The sequence below is a fragment of the Eretmochelys imbricata genome, chromosome 28 (genome assembly GCF_965152235.1).
Source record: "Eretmochelys imbricata isolate rEreImb1 chromosome 28, rEreImb1.hap1, whole genome shotgun sequence".
NCBI lineage: Eukaryota > Metazoa > Chordata > Testudines > Cheloniidae > Eretmochelys > Eretmochelys imbricata.
This window is the reverse complement of record NC_135599.1, coordinates 4488514-4501621: the sequence shown is the minus strand read 5'-3', so window position 1 is coordinate 4501621 and position 13108 is coordinate 4488514. Positions and strand designations below refer to the sequence as shown.

At 49.4% G+C, this 13108-nt stretch overlaps 1 protein-coding gene and 1 non-coding gene across 2 annotated transcripts in view; one reads left to right on the top strand and one right to left on the bottom strand.

Annotated features, from left to right (window-relative positions):
- LOC144258246 (uncharacterized) overlaps positions 1–13108 on the top strand; it is a 640730-nt gene that overhangs the window by 65305 nt on the left and 562317 nt on the right. The window lies entirely within an intron of this gene.
- On the bottom strand, positions 6520–6592 carry TRNAM-CAU (transfer RNA methionine (anticodon CAU)). Its single transcript has one exon. It is a non-coding gene; the product is annotated as a tRNA-Met (tRNA).

Here is a 13108-nt window from a genome sequence, read left to right as displayed (position 1 = left end):
AAAATTGTTTGGCCATTAAATTACAACTCTAAAATACTGTAAAAGGAAAGAAAAATGAACAAAAAGTGTGGGAAATATGGGTGTATTTCAGCAAAAGGCTTGGAATGGAGGAAGACCAAAAGTGAACAGTCGGGGGAAAAGGCACTGTTTCTGCCAAGTTTTAAACCAGGGATATTTTGTGTGTCAAGCAAACATGATAACCACCACACTACACTACAATCTACGACAGAAACCAATTGTGCCCAGATTTGGATTTCCCCTTCTAAGGCTTTCTCAGCTGCCAGTGTATATCCGCTCCCTCAGTTTCCTTTGAAGAACAGGACAACAAAGAACTTACTTTCCAAACTCAGACAGGCATCAGAAAAGCTGCAATGTCTCATCCAATTTGCCCTTCTCACAATGAGGCCAAAACGCAGGCAAATCTCGTAAGCAAGAAACCTCACATCCACTCCACTTCTCCATGGACATTTCCCTGCCAGCTCCTCGGGAGCAACCAACAAGACAAGAAACCAAGATGCAGTAAAATCAAGGGCACGTTTCCCACCACAGGTTTCACTGACTGCGAAGGGTCATGTAGAAATGTTTTGCCTTTTCATACCTGAAGACTTGGTTATTCTCTCCTTCCCTGAACTGGAATGGAAAGCGAGGAGATAGGTGTGAGAACAAGCACTCCTAAGCAAAGGAAACAAGGCACCCAGCATATAACCCATCAGCAGGAGATTAAAACCTGGGCTACACTACACAGTTAGGCCTGCCAACAGCATTTTATGTTGTCCTAATTACCTCACGATGCACACTACAGCCTTGTCCCATCTGTGTAAGTGCCCTGCTACACCCACATAGTAACTCCAGCTCCTCAAGAGGCACGGGGATTGCGTTGGGGTCGTTAGGACAACACAGTGTCTGTGTAGACACTGCCTGACTCACAGGGGCTGCTGGCTGTCTTGCCAATGTCATGGCTTCCGGCTGGCTCCCTTCATGGCTGCCCTCCGCTCCCTGATCCCAGCGGGGCTGCACCTGCCTGGCTCCTCGCGGGGCTGCTGCACGAAAGCTCCCGGCTCCCAGCGCAGGGAGCCAAGAAGCCTGAGCACTTGGCCCCTGCCCCCACTCCTGGCTGGGAGCAGGCAGGCAAGAAGCCCAGGTGGCCGGCTCCCACTCCAGGGAGGAGGTGGGGAGTCAAGAGCCCAGGGGGCAGCTGGGCTCCCAGTGGGCAGCTGCGTGGAGTGAAGAGCCCCGTTTCTCAGCCCCCCCACACTGCCCCTCTTCATTCGGTGGAAGCACTCCTGGTGAAGACACACACCGCCGACAGAAGGAGGGGAGTGGGGAGAAACTCAAATTAAGCTTCCACTTCCTCCATCAGGATCACGAGAGCAACGGAAAGAAAACTCAAGAGAAACAAGCCTCCTCTCCTTTCATGCGCCCCATCACAACCCTCCCTGCTTCATTTTCTGCCTGCATTTCCTTTTGAAACTGCAATGGCTGCTCCAGAAAACAATCATGTCTCTGAATTCACACAACATCCTGAGGATGATAAAAGTATGAAGGAATTCATGGTCCTTTGTGACATAATAATAAATAATAAATAATAATAATAATTAATACATTATTATTTGAATTGCAAGATTAATCTTTCCCTTTTGCAGATTCAGCTCCACATTGATACTTGTTGCTCTTTGCAATGTATCTATCTATCTAGGCAACAGTATTTGCTGTTGTTTCAGGTGGAGCACTCAGCGTGTTACGTTTTTCTGACAATCTGTGTCTCGAAAATTCTAGCCAATATGCCTGGAAGTTCCAAAAACCATCAAATTATGAAGGAATTCGAGGTCCTTTTTTATATTACCAGAATATAATAATAATAATCCATTCAAATCAAAGTCCCCAAACAGACTAGTATTGGTTTCTCAGCAGAAAACTTTCCATTTGGGGGATTTTGTTTTCCCACTCAGACCTTGCCAAGAGAAGCAGAGAGAAAATCTTTGACTTGCCTCCTTCAGAACAGCTTGGCCTAGACACTCTAGCTGTGGGTCACTGTCGTGGTCTTGCTGAGGACAGGGGCATTTTAATAATTGGGGGAGGTCCCAGGGTGTTTGGGGGAAGATTATGAGGCTGTTACCTTTTGAGATAAAAGCTAAGAAATATAGAACGAGACAATTCTTTCATACATCTGGCCTTTAGACATATTTCATTTAAAGCAGGGGGTCTAACATGCTGTGAGAAAGTGGAAATGTTGGAAGCTCAAATAATTCAGTTTTTTCTAGGTCTTGTGCGTGTGTAAATGGCACAACATGTTAATTTATAAGCACATCATTCTTAACTTCATTAAATATTATGGGGTGTATTAACTATATCAAGTGGGTTGTACAATACAATGACTTTTCCACGCGTTGCCCAAAACATATTTTTAATATTATTTACATGCACCGAACTCCTTGAACATAAAGTTGTTTATTTCATTCCTGTGAAGTGTGTTGGTAGCTCAGTTAATTGAGTTTATTGTCACTCTGTGTGTGTGTGAGGTACAACACAATAATTTAGTGATGCTGAAAACGTTCCCTTCTCCCTCCGGAACTGCCTTGGAATCACCTTCCCTTTGTAGATTAATCTACTCCTGTGTCTGTATGAGGAAAATATGGTTTCTATGAAAAAAACTCATTGTTTATTTAAAAGGACTGACACCAAACGGCCACACGATGGGGATACAACACCATGAGTAAGAACAGGAGGACTTGTGGCACCTTAGAGACGAACAAATTTATTGGAGCATAAGCTTTCGTGAGCTACAGCTCACTTCATCAGATGCATGCAGTGGAAAATACAGTGGGGAGACTCCTATACACAGAGAACATGAAACAATGGGGGTTACCCTACACACTGTAACGAGAGTGATCAGGTATAGAATCATAGAATCATAGAATATCAGGGTTGGAAGGGACCCCTGAAGGTCATCTAGTCCAACCCCCTGCTCGAAGCAGGACCAATTCCCAGTTAAATCATCCCAGCCAGGACTTTGTCAAGCCTGACCTTGAAAACCTCTAAGGAAGGTGTCATAAATATAAAGGGAAGGGTAAACCCCTTTGAAATCCCTCCTGGCCAGGGGAAAGCTCCTCTCACCTGTAAAGGGTTAAGAAGCTAAAGATAACCTCGCTGGCACCTGACCAAAATGACCAATGAGGAGACAAGATACTTTCAAAAGCTGGGAGGAGGGAGAGAAACAAAGGGTCTGTGTCAGTCTGTATGCTGGTCTTTGCCGGGGATAGACCAGGAATGGAGTCTTAGAACTTTTAGTAAGTAATCTAGCTAGGTACGTGTTAGATTATGATTTCTTTAAATGGCTGAGAAAAGAATTGTGCTGAATAGAATAACTATTTCTGTCTGTGTATCTTTTTTGTAACTTAAGGTTTTGCCTAGAGGGATTCTCTATGTTTTTGAATCTAATTACCCTGTAAGATATCTACCATCCTGATTTTACAGGGGGGATTTCTTTATTTCTATTTACTTCTATTTTTATTAAAAGTCTTCTTGTAAGAAAACTGAATGATTTTTCATTGTTCTCAGATCCAAGGGTTTGGGTCTATGGTCACCTATGCAAATTGGTGAGGCTTTTTATCCAACATTTCCCAGAAAAGGGGGGGGTGCAAGTGTTGGGAGGATTGTTCATTGTTCTTAAGATCCAAGGGTCTGGGTCTGTAGTCACCTAGGCAAATTGGTGAGGCTTTTCACCAAACCTTGTCCAGGAAGTGGGGTGCAGGGTTTTGGGAAGTATTTTGGGGGGAAAGATGCGTCCAAACAGCTCTTCCCCAGTAACCAGTATTAGTTTGGTGGTGGTAGCGGCCAGTCCAAGGACAACGGGGGGAATATTTTGTACCTTGGGGAAGTTTTGACCTAAGCTGGTAAAGATAAGCTTAGGAGGTTTTTCATGCAGGTCCCCACATCTGTACCCTAGAGTTCAGAGTTGGGGAGGAACCTTGACCATTGGGAACAGTCTAGAGCCATCCTCTTTGGAACCCCCTTTCAGGTAGTTGAAAGCAGCTATCAAATCCCCCCTCATTCTTCTCTTCTGCAGGCTAAACAATCCCAGCTCCCTCAGCCTCTCCTCATAACTCATGTGTTCTAGACCCCTAATCATTTTTGTTGCCCTTCGCTGGACTCTCTCCAATTTATCCACATCCTTCTTGTAGCGTGGGGCCCAGAACTGGACACAGTACTCCAGATGAGGCCTCACCAATGTCGAATAGAGGGGAACGATCACGTCCCTCCATCTGCTCGCTAAGGTAAGGTGAGCTATTACCAGGAGGAGAGCCGGGTGGGGTGGGGGGAACCTTTTGTAGTGATCATTGGTATTAATTTGCAAACTGGATACAGTTAACTTAGGCTTGAATAAAGACTGGGAATGGATGGGTCATTACACAAAGTAAAACTATTTCCCCATGTTTATTTCCCACCCGCACTGTTCTCACATGTTCTTGTCAACTGCTGGCAATGGCTGACCTTGATTACCACTGGAAAGCCGAGAAAAAAGACGAGAGCAGAGTGGTTTCTAGACACCCTCCCATCCATCTAACACAGACACACAGACTTTTCTAAGGCATTAACTTTTCCTTCTCCTTTATGATTCTTTAATGCCTCTGGAAATACTAATTCCTAGAGGCCCCTTTCACAGAGCAAACAACCACAGAGCAATGAGAAAGCTGGGGGCTGCCAGGTTGTTGAGGGCAAGTCTTGAAAGGGATGCCCAAACAATCCAGCTGGATCCCCGGCAACCAGATGTGGGGAGTAGCTGCACAGCTGTGGCTGCTGCTCTGAGGGGAGCGGCATAAACTACCTGCCTGTGGATGCAGCCCACCAGCTGGTTCTCCTGGGGCAGATGGTGAGTGGTTGGGCAGGGATGCTGCACCGGCTGGGGTCTGAAATATGAACAGGGGTCTAAGGAACCTCAGCACCACATTCATCAGGAGTCCAAGCTGCTTGGGGTGAGCTTGTGGGCAATGGCCCAACTGGATTGTTTGTGCATCCCTTTCGCCACGTCCCTTGTGATCCACCAGGGCTTGCAGCACCATGGAAGAGTACCCCTTGCGGTTTATGTAATGGCCGCCCCGCTGTTCTGGGGCCAAGAGAGGGATATGCGTTATGTCTATCGCCCCACCACAGTCAGGGAACCCCAGCGCATTAAAGCCATCCACAATGGTCTGCACATTTCCCAAAGGCACGACCCTTGATAGCAGCTGGTCAATGATTGTGTTGGCTACTTGGATCACAGCAGGCCCCACAGAAGATTTGCCCACTCTAAACTTATTCCCGACTGACTGGTAGCTGTCGGGCGTTGCAAGCTTCCGCAGGGCTATGGCCACTCCCTTCCCAACTGTGAGGGGGGCTCTCATTTTGGTGTCTTTGCGCTTCAGGGCAGGGGACAGCAAGTCGCAAAGCTCCATGAAAGTGGCCCTTACGCTTACAAAAGTTTCTCAGCCACTGGGAATCATCCCACACCTGCAACGCGATGAGGCCCCAGCAGTCTCTGCTTGTTTCCTGGGCCCAGAATCGGCCTGCCACGGCATGAACCTGGCCCAGCACCACCATGATCTCCCAATTGCCACACGCCGTGCCATCTTTGTCCATGTCCTCATCAGTATAGTAATCGCCCCGTTGTCGTTTCCTCGCCCCGTTTTGCAGGGACTGCACATACTGCTGGATAATGCGCGAGGTATTTACAACAGTCAGAACTGCAGCGGAGATCTGAGCGGGCTCCATGGCGCCTGCACGGGTAATCCTGGAAAAAGGGCGCGAAATGTAGGAGAGCAGAGTGGCAGGGGAAGAGGTGCTGTTTGGTTCGTGGTAGCCGAACAAAGGCGGGAAATGGTTGTCTTCCGTGGTTTTCACGGTGGCGGGAGCCCAGGACAGACAACCCGGAGAAGCTCGGAAGCGTGGCACCAGTGGGAGATCAGAGTTGGAGGCAGAAGAGTTCGATGAGGAAGAGAAAGAGCAGATAGTAGAGATTACATCGGAAGGGGAGAGGAAATGAGAGGCGGATTCATAGTTGCAGGAGAGCAAGCGGGGCACCGTTTGCTGAAAGCAGTACGGCGTCTGCATGCCAAAAAGGCGTGAAACGATTGTCTGCCAGAGCTTCCTGATGACACGCACCAGAAACACCCGCAAGAATGTTTTTGCCCCATCGTGCACTGGGAGCGTAACCCAGAATTCCAGTGGGCGGCGGGAACTGCAGGAACTGTGGGATAGCGACCCACGGTGCACCCGCTCCGACGTTCGATGCTAGCTTCGGTACTGTGGATGCACTCTGCCGAATTCACGAGCTTTAGTGGGGACACCGAAGCCTGAATGTCTAAAATAGCTCCCGAAATTTCCAATCGAATAATTTTGAACTAATTTCATACTGTACACGTACCGTTAGAAAAGTCTGTGTGTGTGTGTTAGATGGATGGGAGGGTGTCTAGAAACCACTCAGCTCTAGTCTTTTTTTCTCTGATTTCCGTTAGAAAATCTAAAGCAGGGAGCAAGAAGAGTTGCCTTCTCTGAGGCTTGAACTCAGGACCTTCAGATTATGAGACTGATGTGCTGCCCGCTGCGCTAAGAAGGCTTGGAAGAGCTTTAGGCTCAGTGCTTATAGAACCAGCAGAGCAGCGGGGAATAGCAGAGCAGCAAACAGCAGGAGTTTGACTGGGAGTTCACCTGGAGTGAGCCCACTGAGGCTTACACCCAAACGACTTCTCTGAGGAATTACTGCATCTCCGGAGGAAGCTCATAGTAGGAAGGTAATATGGATGGGGAGTGGTCAACTGTTGTGACCTGCACTGGATGTGCCATGTGTGTCTTTCTTCCAGAGGACAGAAGCCACTTTGTCTCTACAAAGTGCAAGCTGGTCTCCATATTGGAAGAGAAGGTTCAAGGTCTGGAGCAACAGGTATCGACCCTGCGTTGCATAAGAAAAACTGAAGATTTCCTGGACAGACGTCAGGATATGCTTCTATGGGCACAAGGTTCTGAAGATTCAGAGCAGGCTGCGCAGCAGGGACAGGAGGACTGTGAAGAAATCTGGCAACATGTGACCTCCAGAAGAAGAAGGGGGAAAGTCCATGTACCAGCAAAGCGGACACAGGTAAGTAACCATTTTCATGTTCTCTCCACAGGTACCATTGCGGGGAGTGACCCAGATGATACGTCTGGGGGAAGGGAGCAGAAGGAGACTCCACCAGTTGAAAGGCATGAGATGCACTGTCCTAGGGTTGGGGGTTCCACGACCATCACTCCCAAGAGAAGGAGGTGGGTGGTGGTGGTCAGGGACTCTCTCCTCAGCAGGACTGAGTCATCTATCTGCCGCCCTGACCGGGAAAACAGAGAAGTCTGCTGCTTGCCGGGGGCTAAGATTCGCGATGTGACAGAGAGACTGCCGAGACTCATCAAGCCCTCGGACCGCTACCCCTTCCTGCTTTTCCACGTGGGCACCAATGATACTGCCAAGAATTACCTTAAGCGGATCACTGCAGACTACGTGGCTCTGGGAAGAAGGATAAAGGAGTTTGAGGTGCAAGTGGTGTTCTCGTCCATCCTCCCCGTGGAAGGAAAAGGCCTGGGTAGAGACCGTCAAATCGTGGAAGTCAAGGAATGGCTACACAGGTGGTGTCGGAGAGAAGGCTTTGGATTCTTCAACCATGGGATGGTGTTCCAAGTAGGAGGAATGCTAGGCAGAGACGGGCTCCACTTAACGAAGAGAGGGAAGAGCATCTTCGTGAGCAGGCTGGCTAACCTAGTGAGGAGGGCTTTAAACTAGGTTCACCAGGGAAAGGAGACCAAAGCCCTGAGGTAAGTGGGGAAGTGGGATACCAGGAGGAAGCACGAGCTGGAGCGTGTGAGAGGGGAGGGCTCCTGCCTCATACTGAGAACAAGGGGCGATCAGCGGGTTATCTCAAGTGCCTATATACAAATGCACAAAGCCTGGGACACAAGCAGGGAGAACTGGAGATCCTGGCAAAGTCAGGGAATTATGATGTGATTGGAATAACGGAGACTGGGTGGGATAACTCGCATGACTGGAGTGCTGTCATGGATGGATATAAACTGTTCAGGAAGGACAGGGAGGCCAGAAAAGGTGGGGGAGTTGCACTGTATGTAAGGGAGCAGTATGACTGCTCAGAGCTCAAATATGAAACTGTAGAAAAACCTGAGAGTCTCTGGATTAAGTTTAGAAGCGTGAGCAACATGACTGATGTCCTGGTGGGAGTCTCCTACAGACCACCAGACCAGGGGGATGAGGTGGATGAGGCTTTCTTCTGGCAACTCGCAGAAGCTACAAGGTGGCACGCCCTGGTTCTCATGGGCGACTTCAATCATCCTGATATCAGCTGGGAGAGCAATACAGCGGTGCACAGACAATCCAGGAAGTTTTTGGAAACTGTAGGGGACAATTTCCTGGTGCAAGTGCTGGAGGAACCGACTAGGGGCAGAGCTCTTCTTGACCTGCTGCTCACAAACCGGGAAGAATTAGTAGGGGAAGCAAAAGTGGATGGGAACCTGGGAGGCAGTCACCATGAGATGGTCGAGTTCAGGATCCTGACACAAGGAGGAAAGGAAAGCAGCAAAATACGGACTCTGAACTTCAGAAAAGCAGACTTTGACTCCCTCAGGGAACTGATGGGAAAGATCCCCTGGGAGAATAACATCAGGGGGAAAGGAGTCCAGGAGAGCTGGCTGTATTTTAAAGAATCCTTATTGAGGTTACAGAGACAAACCACCCCGATGTGTAGAAAGAATAGTAAATATGGTAGGCGACCAGCTTGGCTTAACAGAGAAATCCTTGCTGATCTTAAATACAAAAAAGAGGCTGACAAGAAGGGGAAGATTGGACAAATGACCACGGATGAGTAGATAAATATTGCTCAGGCATGCAGAAGTGAAATCAGGAAGGCCAAATCACACCTGGAGTTGCAGCTAGCGAGTGAAGTTAAGAGTAAGAAGAAGGGTTTCTTCAGGTATTTTGGCAATAAGAAAGCCAAGGAAACTGTGGGCCCATTACTAAATGAGAGAGGCAACCTAGTGACAGAGTATGTGGAAAAAGCTAACATACTCAATGCTTTTTTTGCCTCTGTCTTCACGAACAAGGTCAGCTCCCAGATGACTGCACTGGGCAGCACAGCATGGGGAGGAGGTGGCCAGCCCTCTGTGAAGAAAGAAGTGGTTCGGGACTATTTAGAAAAAGTGGACGTGCACAAGTCCATGGGGCCAGATGAGCTGCATCTGAGAGTGCTAAAGGAATTGACGGATGTGATTGCACAGCCATTGGCTATTATCTTTGAAAACTCATGGCAATCGGGGGAAGTCCCGGAAGATTGGAAAAAGGCTAATGTAGTGCCCATCTTTAAAAAAGGGAAGAAGGAGGATCCTGGGAACTACAGGCCAGTCAGCCTCACCTCAGTCCCTGGAAAAATCATGGAGCATGTCCTCAAGGAATCAATTCTGAAGCACTTAGAGGAGAGGAAAGTGATCAGGAACAGTCAGCATGGATTCACCAAGGGCAAGTCATGCCTGACTAATCTAATTGCCTTCTATGACAAGATAACTGGCTCTGTGGATGAGGGGAAAGCAGTGGACGTGTTGTTCCTTGACTTTAGCAAAGCTTTTGACACGGTCTCCCACACTATTCTTGCCAGCAAGTTAAAGAAGTATGATCTGGGTGAATGCACTATAAGGTGGATAGAAAGCTGGCTAGATTGTCGGGCTCAACGGGTAGTGATCAATGGCTCCATGTCTAGTTGGCAGCCGGTATGTAGCGGAGTGCCCCAAGGGTCATTCCTGGGGCCGGTTTTGTTCAATATCTTCATTAATGATCTGGAGGTAGGAGTGGATTGCACCCTCAGCAAATTTGTGGATGAAACTAAACTGGGAGGAGTGGTAGATAGGCTGGAGGGTAGGGATAGGATACAGAGGGCCCTAGACAAATTGGAGGACTGGGCCAAAAGAAATCTGAGGAGGTTCAACAAGGACAAGTGCAGAGTCCTGCACGTAGGACGGAAGAATCCAATGCACCGCTACAGACTAGGGACCGAATGGCTCGGCAGCAGTTCTGCAGAGAAGGACCTAGGGGTGACAGTGGACGAGAAGCTGGATATGAGTCAACAGTGTGCCCTTGTTGCCAAGAAGGCCAATGGCATTTTGGGGTGTATAAGTAGGGGCATTGCAAGCAGATCGAGGGACGTGATCGTTCCCCTCTATTCGACATTGGTGAGGCCTCATCTGGAGTACTGTGTCCAGTTTTGGGCCCCACACTACAAGAAGGATGCGGATAAATTGGAGAGAGTCCAGCAAAGTCAACAAAAATGATTAGGGGACTGGAACACATGAGTTATGAGGAGAGGCTGAGGGAACTGGGATTGTTTAGTCTACGGAAGAGAAGAATGAGGGGGGATTTGATAGCTGCTTTTAACTACCTGAAAGGTGGATCCAAAGAGGATGGATCTAGACTATTCTCAGTGATAGCAGATGACAGGACAAGGAGGAATGGTCTCAAGTTGCAGTGGGGGAGATTTAGGTTGGATATTTGGAAAAACTTTTTCACTAGGAAGGTGGTGAAACACTGGAATGCATTACCTAGGGAAGTGGTGGAATCCCCTTTCTTAGAAGTTTCTAAGGTCAGGCATGACAAAGCCCTGGCTGGGATGATTTAGTTGGGGTTGTTCCTGCTCTGGGCAGGGGGTTGGTCTAGATACCTCCTGAGGGCCCTTCCAACCCTGATCTTCTATGATTCTATGACCCTCCTCCAGGAGTGACAGAGCCTGGCATGTGCTGGAAGAAGCGGGGAGCTCTGGTGCCCACAGACCTGTCCTGGCAGCTTTCTCAGCAGCAAAGAAATCAATTCTCCCTGCCCCTGAGCAACCCACCCACAGCTAATGGCAGCATTGTGGGGGGGTCCCAAGCTTTGCACCAACGTCCACATTTCAGACCTTCCTCTCATGGCACCTTCCATGTGAATTAGGACAAGCAAGCTGGGGAAGCTCCATGGGGTAATAGAAACCAGGGCTGCAGGGAAGGCTTGAACTCACAACCCCAGCAATATTGCCCTTTGCACTAACCACTTGCACCCCTGCAGGGGCTCCTTGGACAGCGTTGGGAAGTCAGCCGTGATCGGTCTCTGTGGTTCGCACCTCTGCCTGGCAATTGAAAGGCTGCCGGTTCAAACCTCACTCAAAATGTGGCTTTCCAGCAATGAGACTCCAGTCCATTTAATAGGAAGAAAATCTCCTCTATTCTCGTCTAGCCCCATTTGACTCCTTCGGCCTGTCTCCTTCCTCTCCCCTGTCAGACTCTTTCCTTCCCCACTGGAGCCATGCAGAGGGGAGCCCCAGTCAGTCTCGGTCACCGAGAGGCTGTATCCCATAAGGGGAGGGAGAGGTCACTGTAAAGCATTGACAATGGGTGGGGGAGAGGTGTGCGTGGTTAGGGGGAGAAAGGCTGGAGAACTAACAGTGGGGCCCAGAGAGATTCCCTCACAGACTGGGGAGATCCCCTGCTGCCCACCATCACCCAGCTCTGGGAAGAACAACTTGGGATTGCTTGGGGAAGCCACCTTTAAAAACACAAGTGTTCCATGCTAGTTACATTTTTATAAGACCAAAGCCGCCTCAAACCCAGTGTCACAATCACTGGGACGACTTTGTCCTGACATTTTACCGGCCGCAGCCACAAAGCGAGTCAAATTACGGCTCCCGTTCAGCGTCAAGGCCCACAGACGAACCCGGAGGCTTTTCCTTCCTCAGGTTCTGCTGTCATTTCATTGATGGCCTGTTCCGAGATTCATCGTTGTGCAAAGCAGCGTCAGGCCCTGAAACTGGGCGAGCCCAGAGCAGAGACTGCCTTTATTTAACCTTCCAAAAACAAACCCGCCGAAAGGTGGATTAGCACCCATGCTCCTCCAGCCGCAGGGGAGGCGCCTCATCTGGGCCCCTGGTGCCCATGCTCCAGCAACATAAGACCACAGGGGCCTGGCTCCACCAAAGTCCGGGGCCCGGTGTCTCCCCCAGCCCCGCCTGCTGCCCTCAGGCAATTTAAAAGGGCCCGGGAACCCCCACCGCCATCACCGGCAGCACAAGGGGGCTAAGGCGGCTTCCTGCCCACCCTCGCTCCGTGTAACCCTTCTGCCCGTCAGAGTTGGCAGCAACGAGGGCTGGGTTCAATATCTAGGGGATCCATTCCAAGAACACAATGCAAACCGGCTCGAGCCCCCACCCAGTGACCTGGGACAAATATGTACCACCCCCGCTGGGCGCCTCCCAGAGGCAATACTTCCCCTCTTGCAAGCACCTAGTCTGAGTGTAGCAAAAAGCCTTTTAATAACAGAGAGAAACAATGTGGCATTATGTTGGGGAAACAGCACCAACAGGATTCATAACACAACCCACGAGCAAAAAAAAAAACCCACCCAAAGCAAATTGGGGCATGCCCTTTCCCTTTGGTTCTTGAGTCCAGCAACCTCAAATCACCCAAAGTCCCAAAAGTCCAATGACCCAAAAGTCTCTGTCCCTGGTCAGGGCAGCCCCAAAGTTCAAAAGTTTATCTGCAGAGCTTTACCTCCCAACCTGGGTGGAGATGGGGGCGGGGGTAAAAGGCACCTTACATGATCTGAAGCTGACCGCCCCACAGCTCCATAGGCCTCCGCTCCACCAACCGCCCCATGAACTGCTTCGCTCAGCTCCGCTCCACGTCCCACCAGCAGCTCCCACCGTCCCATGAACTGCTCCACCAGCCTGTCCACAAGGCACTCCAGCCGTCCCGCAAACTTCTCCACAATAGATCTTCAGGCTCCCCCACTACTTAACACAACGCTCAGTGATTTTGGTTCTTAGTCAGTTCAGCTCTTTGGTAAAGTCAGCTTGCAGTATAGGAGCCTCAGTGATGGTATACCATTAGCCCGAAGCGAGCTCAGCAACCCGTAACTAGACTCCTAACGAAATCAAAATTAGCTCTGAGGTTCCACAGTGAAGAGAAAAGGAAGGGCAATTAGCATATAAGACCATCACCAAGGAGCCCATGCTACCAAGTATTAATACTTGACCCCAACCTCTCTCAATTCACAGAGTTTTGGAACCCATGACCTTTGCCTAGC